Below are 18,606 nucleotides of genomic sequence, written 5' to 3'. Positions count from 1 at the left end.
AGTCTCAATATACCCTTCACAGCAATTTAGTCCAAGCACAGGCAGGGATACGTGTTGCTATGCTGCCCTCTAGTGGTCATTGTCTCAGACCATTAGAATGAGCACAGGCTAGCATGGGTGAAGAGGATGGATGATGGTGGTGGTGATGACGGTGATGACGGTGATGATGATGATTGTTGTTGTTGTTATTATTATTATTATTATTTACTCTTTTCTTGTAGCCTCTGCAGAAGTTTGTATTTTACATGAAAGACTCTGGGAAGTCAAAATGTTTACTAATACAGTGGTATTCATATGTAGGCAACAAATCTACAGAGAACTTTATGGACCAGGGAGAGCCCAGAGGACCCCAGCCAAGTCTGTTGCTACAGGTAAAAATTGTTTTCTCAGAATTATACAACAAATAACATGTATGAGGAAGAAAATTCTTTTAAGAAGTCATTTTCTAACTCAGAATGAAAATTATTACTGCAAACCAATTATCATTAATATGCAGAATTAAAGAGAAATAACTACATTTTGCTCGGTATGTCAAAAAGATACTCTGGAAGAGAAACTGAAAATCATTTCAGAATACTGGCAGAATTATATCACTGTGATGAAAGGCAGAGGAAATTCTCAGACACGCGCGCACACGCACACACACAGGCACGCACAAGCAGAGAGGAAACAAGAGTGGAAAGCAAGGGCTGAAAGTGTATCACCCTTGGAGGATTTATTAATTGCAAGAATAAAGTTCTAGATAATGGATGTCGGGAGCACAGGATCGATAGTCTTGCTCAGGGCGGAACAAAGACACCTGTATGAACTCTCAGTAGACTTTCTGTAACAGCAGAGAGAAGCAGAGAGGCTTGTTAGAGCCAAAGGCTGGGTAGGAAGAAAAAAAACTTCCTTCCAAAATTGTAAACATACTCTTTCTTATGTGGATTGGAATTCAAATATACACTGATCTGATCAATCGAATAGGAGTATGAGGTATAAGACAAGGAGAAAGATCAAAAATTATGCCAGGTGATAGGTATTTGGCTTGAATAAAGATGAAAATGTAGATGCTATTAGCTGATAATGGAGAAAACTTCCTTCAAGTATGATCTAAGGAGGCGGAAAATACAGAGTTCGGCACTAGGAAAATTAAGCTTGAGACATCTGGCATTAAATTGTAGAGTTAGATTTACAAGTCTTTTCAAGTTCAGTATGGGTGGGAGAGTGGCCTGAGGGACAGTGAGACTGTAGAACTGGAAGAAAGTACCTAGCGAGTAAACAGTCTAATAACTTACCTCTGGGGACACAACACCGAGAGGTTAAGTAAATAACCACATGCCACCAAGAGCCTTGGATGGAGAAGCAAGAAAATATGCAATTAGATAATGAGAAGTGACTGCATTCAAAATAGCTACAATATATAAAGTGTGGAGTAATAAACAGTAGTAATATGAGTCTCATAAGAAAGTGCTCTCATATAAAAACAGCCCATCACATCATTTTGTGGCATTTTTGTTAGAGTTGAGGTGATATTCTTTTGTTGTAATAAAAATGATAGCGTATTTAGCAATTATGCTGAATTCCTGGCATAATGTCTTCTAAGATAATAACACATGAAGGACAAAAATAATAAAACAAAATGGATAGTGTACAGATGCCTTCATAATGTAGTGTAGTAGTGTGTGCATGAAAGAAATTTCAGAAGGAACTGTGAAAGACCATGACCTGTGATTAATATATGACTGCCTTTTAGATTTACATTATAAACCTCTAGATGATTTGAATTTTTACCATGCATATAAACAAAGTGAGAAATTTAATTTAAATGAGGCCTAAGTAACATATAGAATAGCATGAAAATGAAATTCTAGCACGACTTGTGTTCAAGAGAGCAGAAATATACATTTTATAGACAATATGACCAAAATTTAAAATGCGTGGAAACAGACAGAAAACGAATTTGTCAGAAAAGCTAGTTGGGCTTCTCTTTCAATCACTGGTCCTTTTCCAGCAGAACGGTGCTCTAGAAACCAAGATCTCATAGGTGCCTTGTGCTCCTTGCTTCTACTATTCCACTGCTCCTAGGTGTCTTCAATGGGCAAAACTAGGGGGAACTATAGATAGGCAGACACAGATCATTTTACCCAGAAAGTCTTTGCTACTCAAACAACTGTACGTGTTACTAGGTTTTAAATGTCACGTCTGCTAGAAATACTCTCTTGTGCCACACTACATCTCTGCGAACACCCATCCCATATATACCTCTGTAAGCTGTTACAAAGGTGGAGAGCAAGCCGGGCGGTGGTGGCGCACACCTTTAATCCCAGCACTCAGGAGGCAGAGCCAGGTGGATCTCTGTGAGTTCGAGGCCAGCCTGGTCTACAGAGCGAGATCCAGGACAGGCACCAAAACTACACAGAAAAGAAAAAAAAAAAAGGAGACCAGAATGGTCACTGGTGTGGATATCAGTGGATATCAGTCAATTGTGTCCTGCAAACAACATCTGATGAAGAATAAGCAACCAACATTATAAGTCAAACTGGAAATTTAAATGTCAGTTATGTTGGAAATATAGAAAGTATGTAAGATACAATGCACAGCTGTAGACAGAACTCATTCATCTAACAAATGCTCAGTAAGTACTATTTGATTCTACAGTACCTGCTGAGGATGAAAATACATAGAATCAGTCCCCACAGTCTAATGAGGTAGACATATTTGCCATGCTCAGAGTATTTAGTAGGTAACTTTCTAAGATTCACAGAAGAGACACCACTTGGGAGTAGTTTACAAGGAAAGGTTTTCAAGGAGATGAAGACAATATGATCAAGGATCAGGGCTGGAAAAGGTGTAAATTGTGCAGCCTGGCATACATAATTCAATATTGTATAAAATTATGTGCAACATATAATTTAATATTGCTTATTTTGTGATGCACGTAATTTAAAAATTGTGTAAAATTGAAACAAAAAAAGGAGGTAATGAGAAGGCAAACCCAGGGAGACAGAGCATCTGTATCCATGGCAAAGTGGTTAGATTTTCTCCTTTGAAGTAATTTTTAAAAGAGGCGGGTAAGCCAGAGAAACCCTGTCTTGAAAGACAAAAAAAAAAAAAAAAGAAAGAAAGGAAAAAAGAGGGTGGTAACATTATCAACTTTACATTAGTAAGGTTAGTCTGTTAGTGGAATGAAAGAAAATTAGTAATCAAAACTGGAGTCAGGACACCGGTCATGAGGCCAGTCCCCCCATAAGACATACTGGTACATACTGGAAGCTTGCCTTTGGCAATGGTAATGATGGATGGACTATAAACTGGGGGTATTAAAAATGTTTGGTTAAAAAGAAAGCATCTTAGAAACCCCTAAGGGTATCTTGCCAACACACGGAAGGGATGATGATAGCTTAAATCAAGACAGAGATGTAGAAGGGGGATTTTGAGACTTTTGAGTGGAAAACCCAGCAGCCCCACTTAGCAGGCTTTGGACTGCTGACTTCTGCCACGGTCTCCTCATTGCATTTTTGAGAAGCAAAGGAGATGTGTTTTGTTAGGTATGGGGATACCAGGAAGAGTGGAAAAGCTGGCCTCCAGACAGAAGCACGCAATGCCGTCGCCATACAAAGGACGCCACAGGTTGGGTGGGCGGACAGCTGCAGAAAATGGCCTCTAACTCTGGTGAAGGGACTGATGCACCTCGTATTTTTCCACTCCTGGTGACTCACAGCCCAAGATGGCGCCTGAAGCAGAAATGAGCCAAGGCAGGGGGAGGGGGGCGTTGGAAAACGTGACGTTCTTCATTCTGGTTCTCAACACCGGGAGCAGCGCCCGTGGGACTGCGAATCCGTCCTCCCTGAGAACTGGGGTGCAGTGGGGCTGCTGCTCATTCACACTTAAAATGCATGTTTCATTCTGTGGGCGCGACTGCGTAGGGTGGGGGGGTGACAAGTCTTTCTCGGCTGCACTGCATGCATGCATGCATGCGTGCGTGCATGCACTCATTCCCGTTTTCCACGCTGAGCGCGTCGCCGTCAGTCAGCTTCCACTTGTGCTTCTCCCCACATTCCTTCGAGTTCTAAGGCAGCCCGCTTTTCGCGCCCCTGCGCGGCGACAGCACGGCGGGCCGGTCGGCGGCGGTGAGAACGAGCCCCTGGGAGCCGCTTCCGGCTCCACCCCCGCGCCCCGCGCCCCGCGACTCGCGGCTCGCGGCTCGCGCGCGCGTGCGCAGGCACCCGGACCCGGAGCGCGCGCGTGCCCGCCGGCCGCCGCGAGCCCGCGGGCACGAGCCGGCGGCCGAGGGCGCTCGGCGGCCGCTCGGGAGGGGGGCGGGGCCGCGGTCCAGCCGCGCGCTCGGGGCCCAGGGCTGGGTTGCCTAGGCAACAGCGGCCAAGGCAGGCAGGCAGGCCCTGACGTCAGCGGGCGGCGCGCAGCCCGCACTGCGGCAGCTGGGGCCCCCAGCTCTTCTCCAAAGCGCGCGTCGCCAGCGGTGGGGTCGCGGTGGCCGAGCCGCACCACCGTCTTCCTCCTTGGGCCTGGGCGCCGGGGGAGCCGCTTCGCACTGCCGGGCGGCCGCTCGGGCGGGACAGGCCGTGCTGCGCGCTCCTCTCTCTCTCTCCGTGAGTATCCCGCGGGCGCGCTGTGGCGGGAGCCGGGGTGCGGGCGCTCGGCCAGCCCAGCCCCGGGCGTCTGAAAGGGGGCGGCGGCGAGGGGGCTTCTGGAGGCCCGGAGCGCGGGGCAGCCCTGCGCCACGCGGGTCGAGCTCGGCCTTCGCCCCGCGGCCGGGGGATGCGGCTGCGAGCTACTTCGGTCTACTCTCCCGCTCTCCTGCCTGGTCCAGGCTGGCCCAGCATGGTGCTCCGGTGGAGGGGGATGCAGCCTCTTCCCTTTCTACTCCCCGTTCGGGCTTAAATGGTCCTCAAGTTGATGCGTACCAAAGTCTATTCCCTTTTAGATGTCAGCCTGCTGGGGGCTAAATGGCGTGCCCTTAATTACATCTAAGAAGAGTGATCAGTGTGTTCTATTTGTAAGAAGTCAGATTATATCCTTAGGGTGGTTTCAGTATGCGTAACATTCCCCCCCCCGGCCCCCCCAGAACGGAGGCCACTTAAAAATCTACTAAATGCTTGCTTTTCCTTTATTGCTACTGTAAAGAAACATACGCAAACACATCCCTCTCCGTTTTTAAAAAGAAAAAGATGCTAACAGGTTTTTCACCTGTTGCGTAAATGGTTGCTTGAGCTCGCAGGAGAAGATTGCGATGAGGAAGATGGGGAATTTTTGAAAGAATATTTGAAACATTCAAATGCCAAAAGAATTTTTTAAACAATATTTAGAATATTATTTATTTATGTGGGCTATCGCTGATTTATTGGTTGAAATTATGCAAACATAATTTTTTGTTTCTTTTTTTTCTTTGCTATGTAATTTTGTCAGTGAATCATCAAGTGCGTATGCTTTTTTTCCTTACCTTGATGTGTAGGCGCATACTCCATGTTTTTCAGAGAGGAGGAGGGGGGACACAATCCAGTTAATTTTTCTGCGTAGTCTCTCTTAGAAGCTCCTGTAAAGCTTCTTTGGATGGGGAAGTCTAAAAAAACGGTATAATGATACCTAATATCATGTATGATAATTTTAAAAATCAAAAAAATTGTTTTATAAAATGACATATACAAAATTCAGAGATGTTTTATTAAATCTAACCTTAAATTTTGGTGATGTTAACTAAATGAGTTACTAATCCTATGTATTTTCTGTAGTATACATTCACATTAAAAGATGATTATTTCTGTAATATATTTAATGTGTTATCATTAAATATTAGTGTATTCACTTGTGCCTCAAAATATCAAATAATAGTAGATAATATAAATATATTTAATTAATGGTGTATTTTCTTTTTAAATTATTTATTTGTTGAATGGACATAAAGTAATTTTACTGAGCACCTGCAATGTGTGATTATTTTATTTTTTGCAATTTTTTTCTCCTTTCAACAAGCAGGTGCCATTTTAAGATCGCAGGCATTAAAAAAAAAAAAGGCCTAGTGAAATTAATACCTTACCCAAAGCCATTTATCAGTACTAGAATCATTATTAACTGCTTTTTTAAAAAACTGAGGCACAGACCTGGCCCTCCAGAGGCTAGCAGTGGGGGCAGGGGGGGGGAGAGGGGAGAGAAGGAAAGAGAGTTGGAGTTGGGGGGGGGATGGGGGGATGGGGGGGCGTGGGGGAGGGGGGGTGGTCACAGAACAGATCGTTTTACAAGGATGAAAGTTTAGGGTTGAGATCAATGTATTGATGAAGATCAAAGTATCTTGGGGTACTGGTATCAAATTCAGGATCTTGCAGATGCCTAGAAGGCATTTTACTATTGAGCTGCATCCTCAGCTTCCCTTCCCCACAACAGCCTAAAAAAGAAAAATCCTAAAAAAAAAAAAAAAAAAAAAAAAAAAAAAAAAAAAAAAAAAAAAAAAAAAAAAAAAAAAAAGAAAGAAAAGAAAAGAAAAAATCAAGATGTTTTATCCTTCCAAGGTGGAAGAAAATTCTAGAAAGAATTTATCTACATGCCTCTCCCACATAACACATTCTTTAAACCTGTGGCTGTCAGCTTTCTGTAAACAGCTATGGCACATGTGGCTGCCTAATTGTAAATCTTGTAGGCATCCTTCAAATTTTGCAGCATCTTTTGACACCACACAATATACATTATTTTCTCTGTGTAATGTTCCTTTTTTCATTGTTTTAAAACCAATCTCCTTGAATTCTTTTTATCTTGTGAAGTCTAGAGTTAAACCTTTTGGCATTTTGTGTTACTGAAACCATCACATATATGGGTGATGGCCAAATCTGCAGCCTCTACCTATGGTTTAATACTTCCCTCTAAACATAATGTTATGCAATTATTTTTATTAAACAATGTTATGATGGCTGTTATTACTGCTATATATATTTGAAGGCTTGCTATGTGACAAATACTGTACCAAGTGTTTTGCTTATATATTCTTATTTGCTCTTTATAAAATCTTCTGTGTGATTCACTTTTATTCCCTTGAAAAACTAAGAGATTGAGGTCCACAGATATCAGTCTTCTGGCAGATGAAACTGGGATTTGAACCCAAAAGTCTTATAACTAATCTTATGTTTGCAGTTGCTTAGTACTCCTCAGATGCCCAGTCAGTGTGCCTCACACTAAGCTAAGTACCCCATAGGAATTACCTATTATAAGTGTACCTACTATTTATTGGTACTTGTTTAATGCACTGTGGTAAGTCATTTTACTGTTAGAATAGCTCATAGGACAATGAGTAAGCACTGTCAGCCGAAGTCTACAAATAAAGAGGAGACTGAATGTCTAATGTCACACACATGGGAAACTAATGCTAAGAGCTGGGTTTAAAGGTACTCTGGAATACTAATTGCATTCTATCACAGCTAATACTATTGTCCCATTATTCTAGTTCTAGACACGGAAGGAACCATCCTCGATTCTCCTGCCTCTACTAGTTTTTTAAAGTTTCTAAAATATCAAAAAAATTCTGTTGAAGGGCGAAGGTATGACCAAAGGTCTGATTACACTGGCCCTTGTAGCCTCTCTCTTGTAATTTGTTGTGGATTACAAAGTAGATGCCCAGGAAAATGTTGAGGATAAGTGACTGTTGAATGCTCACCTCTAAATAGGACATCTGTATCATGCCCTCCCAGCTCAGGGAGCATCACAGAAGAGTGGATGAGGAAAAAAAATGGAGTAGCCGGAGGATGGATGGGATGTGCTGAGGAAAGATGTCTTCTGGACATGAGATAGTCATTACATTTATAAACTCACTGCACCTATGGTTAACCTGCACAAGGTTAGGCCCCTCAACATTTCCTCATGGACAGGCCCCTTCCTTCCCTGCCTTAGGGACAACTGGCAGAATATGGTTGCTGGGTGAGAAAGTGCCATTTTCTTCAATGATGTAGTCACTGATAAGTTACCAAAGCTCCAGTAAATAACTGTGGCTCATGCTTATACAGTCAACCTTAAGCTCGTGGGTCACACACAGGGACCTGAAAATTGGAGGGGGACTTAGTAGGGAGAGGGTTTGGGGGGGTGGCAGGTAAGGGAAATGGCAGTGAAAACAACTAAAATTCATTATCTATCTGTATATATGAAACTGTCAAAAACTAAGATTTTTTTAAAAGAAAGTAGATGACCAGGTTTATTAGATCTGTATCTACCTGAAGAATAAATACAGTCTTTTATCAGTAAAAATATAATAGATTTCACTGCATGTATTAATTAAGGGATGAATTGTTTTGTGTAGCTAGCTATATAATTAGATTCATTTGTATAATCATTCTTTTCTTTTTAGTATTCTCTTTCTCCCCTAAAGGATCAAGGATGAGGATGCCTGGGAGACCTGGAACATTAACTAATAAAGCCTGAGTCAGTTCAAAATACGTTTTCTGTTTTTCATTTTCTTTCTTCCCTTCTTCTCTCACTTTCTAATATTATCTCCAGTTTTAGTCTTGAAAATAGTAATGTTATATTCTGAGGTAAGAATTGATATTTTCATTGTAGATGCATGTCCCCATCCTTAAATAAAACTGGCAGCTTGGGGAAATGTGTGCCCAGTTTATCTATGCTTTCAATAGCTTTGACACAAAACATATAAGGTATTCATTAGAGAAAAATGGTACAAATGCTGTGCTAACCTTTTCTTTTGTCACATAATTTTCAGTGGCATATACAAACATACTTAACTTCATTATCCATGAGTATGCTACTCTGCTGGTTAACTTTTGTCAATTTGACACAAACTAGTCACATGGACAAAAATAACCTTAATTCAGGAATTGCTCCCATTGGATTGGCCTGTGGGCATGGTTATTGGACATTTTCTTGATTAATGAGTACAATGGGAAGGCCCAGCCCACTATGGGTGGTCTTGAGATGTATTAGAAAGCAAGTTGAGCAAGTCAGGAAGCAGTCTTCCTCTATGGTTTCTGTGTCAGTTCCACCTTTAAGTTCCTGCCTTGATATCCTGCCCTGGCTTCCCTTCATGATGGATTATGATGTGCAAGTGTAAGCCAAATCAACCCTTCCCTCCTCCAGCTTGATTTGTTCAATGACTTATCATGGCAAGTAGGGCATTTTCCCTCTAGCTTATGTTTACTAATGTGTAATATGTGTGTCCTCTTGACAGGTTGATTTCTTCAAAGCCTATTAAGACATTCCTTATTAAATAAAATAGTTTTAGAAGTTTAACATACAAAGGGAGATGTTTACTGCTTTTCTCAATTTTTTGTTTTTGTATATAGAAAGAGTTTATCAAATGAAGTGCAGTTTGCTTAACTTTAGGACCCTGAACTAATTGAAATATAACAGAACTTTAGAATGAACCTGATGATATAGCGATGACATTATAGCACAATCTTTTTCTTTCTTTTTATTGTTTTGTTTTGTTTGTTTGTTTTTCTAGACAGGATTTATCTATGAAACAGTCTTGGCTGTCCTGGAACTCTGTCTATAGACCAGGCTGGCCTCGAACTCACAGAGATCTGCCTGCCTCTGCCTCCCAAGTGCTGGGATTAAAGGCGTGCGCCACCACCGCCCGGTTTAATAGCACAATCTGGAGTGCAAGATGTTCTATAATTTTTTTATTTGGACATCCCATATTACAAATTAGTCATCTGTTTTCGTAGGATTCTGATTGAGTCAGTGGTTAACCCTATTTATCAGTGCTTGACATAAAGCTGATAGATGTCTACTGGTAAGACATTAATGAAATTTATCTACAAAATTCATGTTTTATACATTCATTTTTAAGTTTGGTTTATTTTAAGAAACTCTTAACAGAATAACAAAGTAGATGTAATTAGTAAATAAATTTAGAGAAAGTAATACCTATTTTAAGTTTGGTTTCTGCTCTAGGTATTTAACCCTATCAATAAAGCATAAAAGTAGCCATAAAAATTCTTAGCTGAATGAACGTCTGTTTTCAATGAATCTGTTTATCCCTCATTTATTCCTCTTTTTTTCTTTTTCTTTGTTTTTTTTTTTGTTGAGGCAAGGTCTCCAGAGCCTTGGTTGATCTGGAGTTCACTGTATACACATTGCTGACCTTAAATTAGTGGAAATCTTCCTGTCACTCTGTCTCAAACTTCTGGCTGCCAAGAACACACATATGGCATATGTGCATACATGGACACACATGTACACATAAATAAAAACATTTTAGAAAAGACACGAATCAACTGCTTACTCTGCACCATGCTTCATACTAGTATGGAGGGTTATAAGCTGCATAGTGCAGTGGGAGAGACAGTGTGTTCATCCTGGCACACACATAATTATCTGTTTTCCAGTTGACTATGAGAGAAAAGGACCTCTGATAAGTTAGACACAAGAAAACACAGTTGAGGTCTTTAGGCACAGTGTGTAAATAAGAAGCTTCATCAAGTTGGGTGAAGAATTAGATGAAGCTTGTACCAGTAGAAGCAGCTTCTTTCCCATGAGAGGGATTTGTTCTACCTGAAGACCTACAAAAGGAAATATAACTGGGGTGTCAGTATCTAAGGGAACATTGGTCTTGATCTGAAACCAGAGTAAGAATGCCCAGAACCCTATGGGACAGGTAAGGGACTTATTTTATGTTTTATCCCAGGTGAATGAGAAATTTGTCGTGTTTGAAGCAGGGGAATAATGTGATTTGATTTCTGTTTTAAAGGAATAAAATGTGTGCAGTTCTGACTACAGGCTAAGCAAATGCAGGTTATTTCTCGTGCAGAATGACCTTTGGAGGAATCACTGGTTTTAGAGATAAGGAGAATGAAGTTTAGAAATGGTAAATAATGTGTCTCCAGTCACATGACTAACAGTGGGAGGTGCTATTGTGCCTCAAATATTATCTTAGCAAAGAAGGATTTAAGAGGAACTCTCCAGAAGGTAAGAGAAGTACCAATGAGAACTGTGTCAGCAAAACATTCAAAAAATCATTTGAAGAAAGAGGGACTGCAATTGTTTTACTAAAACTAGGGAACTCAAACCTAGGACTATATTCTTAACATAGTAATAGTGCACATTTGTATCATAATGGAGTAGTTTGGAAAATTGCAAAGAGCTTGAGAATGAAGTTAAAAACTGAAGTTGACTTTGAATAATTACTTAAAGCTCCAAACTATCTAATAGGTAAAAGAAAACAACAACCAAAAAAAGAAAGAAAAAAAAAAACACCCTAAAAATCTAAAAAAAAAAAAATACTTGCCAAATCTGGAGAAGACATCTCAAGTAAGTATTGTTCATTTGGTTATTATGTGTAAATATTTGCATCAAATTATAACTTTTATACTAAAGTTATAAAGTTTGGAGCTGAGAACAGTAAGTCTATCATGATAAATAGCATAGTAAAAGTTTACATTAGAACCACATCATTCTTAAATATTTAGTTCATGTTAACTATTGCTGTCTACAAAAATAACATACTATTAAAGTGTGCACGATGTACATTTTTGAGGAAAATATCTTTTACTCAGAACTCTGAGGAACATAGGGAGTAATGTTTTATATCAGATATTCAGTATACTGCCTTTATTGGGATTTCTTCTGTAATATCCTACCCTGTAGGACAAGAAGAAATGATTCTTAAGGAGTGATTATCCTTTCAAGTTGGAGACACACTTTGAAATGAGGAATTTTTGGTAGCATATTTTAAGGGGAACTCAAAGCAATAAATAAATCAGCAACTAACTATAGCTAGATTTCTTTAGTATTATAAAGAATCTGTAATTGTACCCATTGTAAGTACACTGTTTAGTATTTATGCCTACTTCAGTATTTCAGTTCTATTTTTATTATGATCTCTTGTGTTTTTATACACACATAAAACACACAAACATATACACATACACACACACTAACTACCACAAAAAAAAAAAAAAGCCACAAGATCTTATATCATAGCAAATGGTACATAGTCTTTGGAAGTTTAGTTATCAGTTACAGATCATATTTTGTTTTATTTCTTTCTGTTTGTATGTCATTTAAAAACATGCCATGTTAGTGTTCAGTTGTTTTCTGTGTGTGCACATGTGTGCTGAGTTGTGAATGTCTTAAATTTTACACAATTGCTTTTACCATGGATCAATCTCCCCTGTCTCTCTCTGTCTCTCTCTCTCTCTACACACACACACACACACACACACACACACACACACACACACACACCCTCAGCTTCTAAAATCTACATAACTGGGATTTCAGGCCTTTGCCACTGGGCCTGCCTTTAATCAAACAGTTTTCAAAGATCAAGCAAAATGTCATGTAACTGACTTTTACCTAGGAGGGTAGTTAGTGTTTATTTCATCCTAGAATTTGGAACAACTAAGCAACATAAATTTGACTTTAGAAATAGCCTGATGTGCTTGATAAGCTACCAGAAGTCAGGTTATATCAGCCTTTTAAGTCAAAAGTTCAATATCCTAAATGTTCATGCACAGTGTCTATAATCCCAGCATGCACCTACAGAGAGATGGAAAGTGGGAAATGGAGGGTCTCCAGAGTGTCCTGGGCTGACTAACCTGGCTTATGTAGCAGTGAAGAGACCCCCATCTCAGAGATAGACACAAGAAGGTTGTCCTCTGACCCTCAGAAATGCTGTGGCATGTGCATGTCTGTACCCACCCACACAAAGAAGTTAATTTTCACATGCACAAAGAAATTTGGTTTTTTACAGATCAGGTATGTCCAGATTTCACAACCAAACAAAGTAGCCACAAAGTTTAAAAATGAAATGGAAAATGCAGATGATGAAAGCTCCATAAAGAAACAGAGCTTTCTCATGGTATGAATATGTATTGAAAGAATAAAACATCTGGAAAGATGGAGAAAAGAACTCTAGGCCTCACTGGAGAGCCAGTCTTGCTTTATCATTGAGCTCCAGGCCAGTGAGAGACACTGTCTCAAAAGAAGTGAAAGGTGTTCTTCATGATAACATCCACAGTTGACTCTGGCCTTCACATGTATACATACACACAAGTATCTGCACACACATGTGTATTTGCCCTCAACGTATATATGCACAGACATTTTTTTAAAAATGTAACATGACATCTATAGATGGTGAGAAGTTAGCTTTGTTTTATAAAATATGAAACAATTGCTTAAAAGAATATCTGAAAAGCCAATAATATAGGCAATACAGAAATATAGAAAAGAATGAAAAATACAGAAAATTCATGAAACAAGGAAAAAGGAACAGGACAAATGGAAGTAAATAGAAGATGATGTTTAAACTCTGCCATATCAAGAATGACATGACTTACAATGATAAAAGTCAACTCAAAAGAATTTAAGAAGTGGAGAACTAATGACGGGCAAAGAGAACATTATAAGTATACATTGACTACGAAACCCACTTAAAGACAGGTTGAGATTTAAAGAATGGAAGAAAGGATAGTATGCTAACACTTGCCAAAATAAATTGGAAGTATTAATGCTAATGAAAGTACCTTTAAAAGGTAAAAAGTTAGCAAGAGTAAAGAGGAATGTTAAAGTTTAGAGGAATATTTCTTGATGAATGTAGCAATTTTCCAGGAAGATGGCAGTTTTCAGTGGGTATAAACACTTACCAGGTGTTCAGATACCCCACACACTGATGGAAACAAGGTGACAAGTAGACCAGCAGTAATTACAATGAGATATTTCAGCACACCGTCCTAGAACTTACAGAGTAAACAACAAGGAGCTCATTAAGACTATAGGAGACTTGAGTAATATAACACCATTTGAAAATTTAAGTTTTCTAGAACATTCTCAGCATGAAACATTGTTTTCAAATGTGTAAGATCTAGTCTCTATGCCTAGTACTCTTCAGGGCCATGAGTATGTTTGAAGTATAACAAAGAAAAATATAAATTCACTATAAAAATTTTAAAGAATACAGAGCACATTCTTAGACAACAAGAATCAGATTAGAAATAACCAATAGACATGTATACTGATACTCAGTATAAATTTAGTATTTAAGCAGAACTCTAAATAATATATCAAAGAAATCACAAGATGTATTAGAAAATACTTTTCAACTGACTTAAAATGAAATAACAGAATGCATGTAATTCTCAAGCAATATTTAAAAGGAAGTTTATGGCCCTATAATGGTGTGAGTGAGAAATGTCACCCTTATATTCTTATGTTTGAACAATTGGTCCTTTGGGAATATTATGAAGCCTTTAGGGGGTGAACCTTTCAGGAGGAAGTATGTCACTGAGGCAGGCTTTGGGGTTGCTCACCCTGCTGCTTGTGTGCAGATGAAATGTGATCTCTTTGATTCCTGATTGCCAGGCCACTCTTAAGTGCCTGCTTTCACGCCTTCCCTGCCATAATGGACTGTATCCTCTCTGGAACTGTAAGCTAAGCAAACCCTTTCTCCTCTAAGTTGCTTTGGTCATAGTACTTTATCATTGCAAAAAAAAAAAAAAAAAAAAAAAAAACTAATGCTATGTTAAATAGAGACAGTTGTCTTAATCCATCATAGAAGCTTTCACTATATATATATAGGATAAATAAGCCTGGAATAAACAGAAGAGAAAAATAATGAGTAAATCTAAATGTAAATCTTTTTAAAGGAGTGATAACATTGGTTATTTTATATATTCAGGGTCCCAACTTCAAGCTTGATGACTTTCTAGAGATACAGTACTCAAAAGCTAATATACTCATACTTGGATTGTGTTGGTTCAGGACATAGATTAAAATCCGCAGATAGAAACAGCACATGTAGCCAAGCAGTGGTGGCGCACGCCTTTAATTCCAGCACTCGGGAGGCAGAGCCAGGTGGATCTTTGTGAGTTTGAGGCCCACCTGGTCTATAGAGCGAGACCCAGGAAAGGCTCCAAAACTACATAGAAACCCTGTCTCAGAAAAAAAAGAAAGGAAGGAAGGAAGGAAGGAAGGAAGGAAGGAAGGAAGGAAGGAAGGAAGGAAGGAAGGAAGGAAGGAAGGAAGGAAGGAAGGAAGAGCACATGGGGCTCAGCCCACAACGATCCAGATGTTCAAGTCTTGGTGTCCATTGCTTTGTGTGTATGAGGAGATGTCAGTCACGGCTATGCAGTGCCTGAGTGAGTGACGGTAGCTGCTCTCATTTCCAAACCCTAGGCAAACTATATTCACTATAAATCATATTGTTAACAAGAATTCTTGGGTCATAGTGATACAGTATGGCTCAAGGCTTCACGTACATAAATATTCTAACGTAATAGAACATCCCAAGGGCTTGGAGTTACCTTTCTAGATCCAGCCAGGGGGTAGTCCTTAAATTAGACCTTGTTTGGGATTTGAAATAGACATGAAACAATTTGGAAAAAAAAAACCTTTTTATTAATAAATTTTAAATTGATTTGTTATTTGACAATTTTATAGTTAGGTATGATATAGTCTAATTATTTTCCTTCCACCCTCCCACCTGTGAGGCCCCCTTCTCTGCAGATCTCTTTCCCACAAAGTTATTTATTTGTTTTATTTTGTGATTCACGGAATTTAACCAGGACCATCTATGTGGCCCAGGGCTTGAACCTACCCATTGGTGCCCGGGGCGTCAGCAGTGGGCAAATAACTGAAGGCAATGACTCCTCTTCTCCCAGATTATGTTAATAACCCATAGTCCAGCAGTGAGGGGTTGGGTTCCATGGATGACTCTTGGCAGGGCAAGTCTCCTGCAGGCCTAGAACTTCAGCTTCTGGAAGGCTGAGATGGCAGTGGCTGTATCTTGGTTAGAATGTGGCCTTTCATAGCCTTTCTTCTGTTTTTGTTTTACTTGATTTTTAAGTTACATTTGTGTATTATAATTCAATATTTTTCATTTATTATTGTGTGTGCACACACGTGTGTATGTAGAGATCAGGGGACAACAGGTAGAAGTTTGTTCTTTTCCCACCACGAGGGTATTGGAGAGCAAAATGAGACAGTCAGGCTTGACAGTTTGCACATTTTCCCTATGAGCCATTTCACTGGCTCTGGGAAATTACTCTTTTCTTAATGAATTTTAGCCGGACTTTGAAAAAGGATAGACAACACAATCACCAGTACTTGGAATCTAAGAAGAGTCTCATGGTAGGTCTACAGACTTTGAAAGTGTAATGAACATTATAAATATCTCTGACAATAAAGTTACTAGATGATTTGGAATACCTAAAAGGAAAAAAAAATCTCCCAAAGAACTGGAAAGTTGATAACCTAAATACCGTATATCTTTTCAATTATTTGAATGTGTTCTTAAAGCTTTCCTAGAAAGAAAACTATTCCCAGGTAGTTTTGTTAGTGAATTTCACCAAACATTTGCAGAAGAAATAATACCAATTATGTAAAATTCTTAACTACATTTTAATACGAGGAGATAAATACCCAGTCCCTTTCATGAATCCACCCTTGATACCAAAACCAAAGATACAATTAACAAAACAGAAACTATCAAGCCATATATCTTTTGAAGACAGTTTCAGTCAATTTCAACAAAATACTAGGAAGTTAGTATTCTAAGACATTCTGACTTGGGTTTATCTTAGAAATTCCATTGTTAGTTCAGTGTTAGAAAAAACTTCAAATTCACCATCTTACATGACTAAATAAGAAAACCATGCTGGGCAATGGTGGCACACACCTTTAATCCCAGCACTTGGGAGGCAGAGCCAGGTGGATCTTTGTGAGTTGAAGGCCAGCCTGGTCTACAGAGCAAGATCCAGGACAGGCACCAAAACTACACAAACAAATCCTGTCTCGAAAAAAACCAAAAAAAAAAAAAAAAAAAAAGCAAGAAAAAACCATACAATCATCCCAAATCAGGGGGGGGGGGGGGGGGAAAAACACTTGGAAATACTCATCATTGTCTTCTGAAATTCTGAGAGACCAAAAGTAGAAAGAATCACTATCATTTCATTTTCTGTTCATTTCATTCTTAATTGTAAAAATAAAGAATGATGATGTCCTAAGCATCTCTCTCTGTTTTCACAAGTGCATTAGAAATGTCGATTAAAGTGACAATATCAATTTAAAAAGACATGAAGACTGTAAAGAATTAAAATAATTTCTATTTATAGGTGACTTGTTTAACAATGTAAAGTCATGGTACAAAAATCAAATATATTTTATACAAGTAGTGAATAATTTGAAAGTTTAAAATGTGTATATAATAGCACCAAAAATGTGATTGGGCATCGTGTCATGCATCTATAATCTCAGCACTTAGGAGGCAGAAGCAGAAGGTTTGCAAGTCAAGGCTAGTTTGGTATGTAAAGCAAGTTTTAAATAAACCAGGGCTCCATATGAGACCCTGCTTCAACAAACAAACAGAAACAACAAAAATGTATGTCAGTGAAGGGTAAACATTTTAAAATTTTGTGTACACGAAACTCAGTTGCTGAAAATAAAAACCTAATAAATACACAATTACCTCTTAAGGTTTAGGAGAATAAATATTGTTAAATGTCTGTTCTGCAAGAAATTATGCATTGCCAGACAGTGGTGTCTCACGCCTTTAATCCCAGCATTCGGGAGGCAAAGCCAGGCAGCAGATCTCTGTGAGTTTGAGGCCAGCCTGGTCTACAGAGCGTGATCCAGGACAGGCACTAAAACTACACAGAGAAAACCTGTCTGAATAAATAAATAAATAAATAAATAAATAAATAAATAATGTGTTGAGTTAGTTCAATCCAAATCAAAATGCAACTTTTTAAAATCTCGAAAGCTAATTAGAATACTTATTTGCAAATATGAGCAGTTGGCCAAAGAACCTAAACAATATGAAAAAACAAAATTGAAGAAATTACACAATTAGACCTATTATAAAGCTGTAGTATTCAAAGTAATTTATTAACTTTTAAAAATATGCATACATCTTAGTGGGGAAGAGTAAATCTATAAATAGATCCATTGTAGAGTTGGTTCATTGATTCTTCTTTCTCTTATGTTGAGAGTTGAAAACCATGGTCTTGCTCATGGTTAAGAACATGCTCTACCACTCAATTATACCCCTGACCAGATTAGTTGATTCATTATATAATTGGCTAAGTTATCAATGAAGAACAGCATAATCTCAACAAAGGGTCCTGGAACAATTGGATGTCCATGCAGAACATAACCATAGCATTCTTGGAAAATAACTAGAAATAGATCAAAGAGGGCGGGTAGGTGACTCAGTGGAGTGTTTGCCTTGCAGGCATAAGGATCTTAGTGCAATCACCAACGGCCATGGTAAGAAAAATCAGCTGTGACATGTTTGCAAGACTATGTACTTTCCCAGTGTTTTCTTGTTAGATAAGCTTCCTAAAGAAGTTGCAAGGTAGTAAGGGATCTTGTCTTTAAAATTGTGATTGGCACCTGAGAAATGACACCTGATTTCCTCTGGCCTCTCCATGCATACATATACATGCATGTCTACCACCTTCAGGCATGAACACAAACAAAGGAATGGATCAGTGGGATTCCTTGGAGCCCCACAAACTTTACAGGATTTAGCCAATGCTATTTGTTGTACTCCACCATCTAGCGGTAATACCCTATTGCTGAAGACACCACGTGAGTTAAATAATATGGAGAGATCGAGCTGGTACTCAATTGGAGATTTCATCCATACTGTCTAGCCTTCATAGTGCTGGA

At 39.0% G+C, this 18,606-nt stretch overlaps 1 protein-coding gene across 4 annotated transcripts in view; it reads left to right on the top strand.

Annotated features, from left to right (window-relative positions):
- The first annotated feature begins 4,298 nt into the window (after positions 1–4,298).
- Positions 4,299–18,606, top strand: part of Ahi1 (Abelson helper integration site 1) — a 148,984-nt gene continuing 134,676 nt past the window's right edge. For 2 of the 4 annotated variants that reach the window (XM_042262219.2, XM_015998668.3), the window contains exon 1: positions 4,347–4,592. The gene's annotated coding sequence lies outside the window, so the exon portion shown is untranslated. Of the gene's footprint in view, positions 4,593–18,606 lie in introns of all 4 variants that reach the window. The other 2 variants (XM_042262218.2, XM_006980107.4) reach the window with 2 other exon arrangements.

Source organism: Peromyscus maniculatus, chromosome 16 (assembly GCF_049852395.1).
Source record: "Peromyscus maniculatus bairdii isolate BWxNUB_F1_BW_parent chromosome 16, HU_Pman_BW_mat_3.1, whole genome shotgun sequence".
Taxonomy (NCBI): Eukaryota; Metazoa; Chordata; class Mammalia; order Rodentia; family Cricetidae; genus Peromyscus; species Peromyscus maniculatus.
This window is presented reverse-complemented; position numbering and strand designations above follow the sequence as displayed.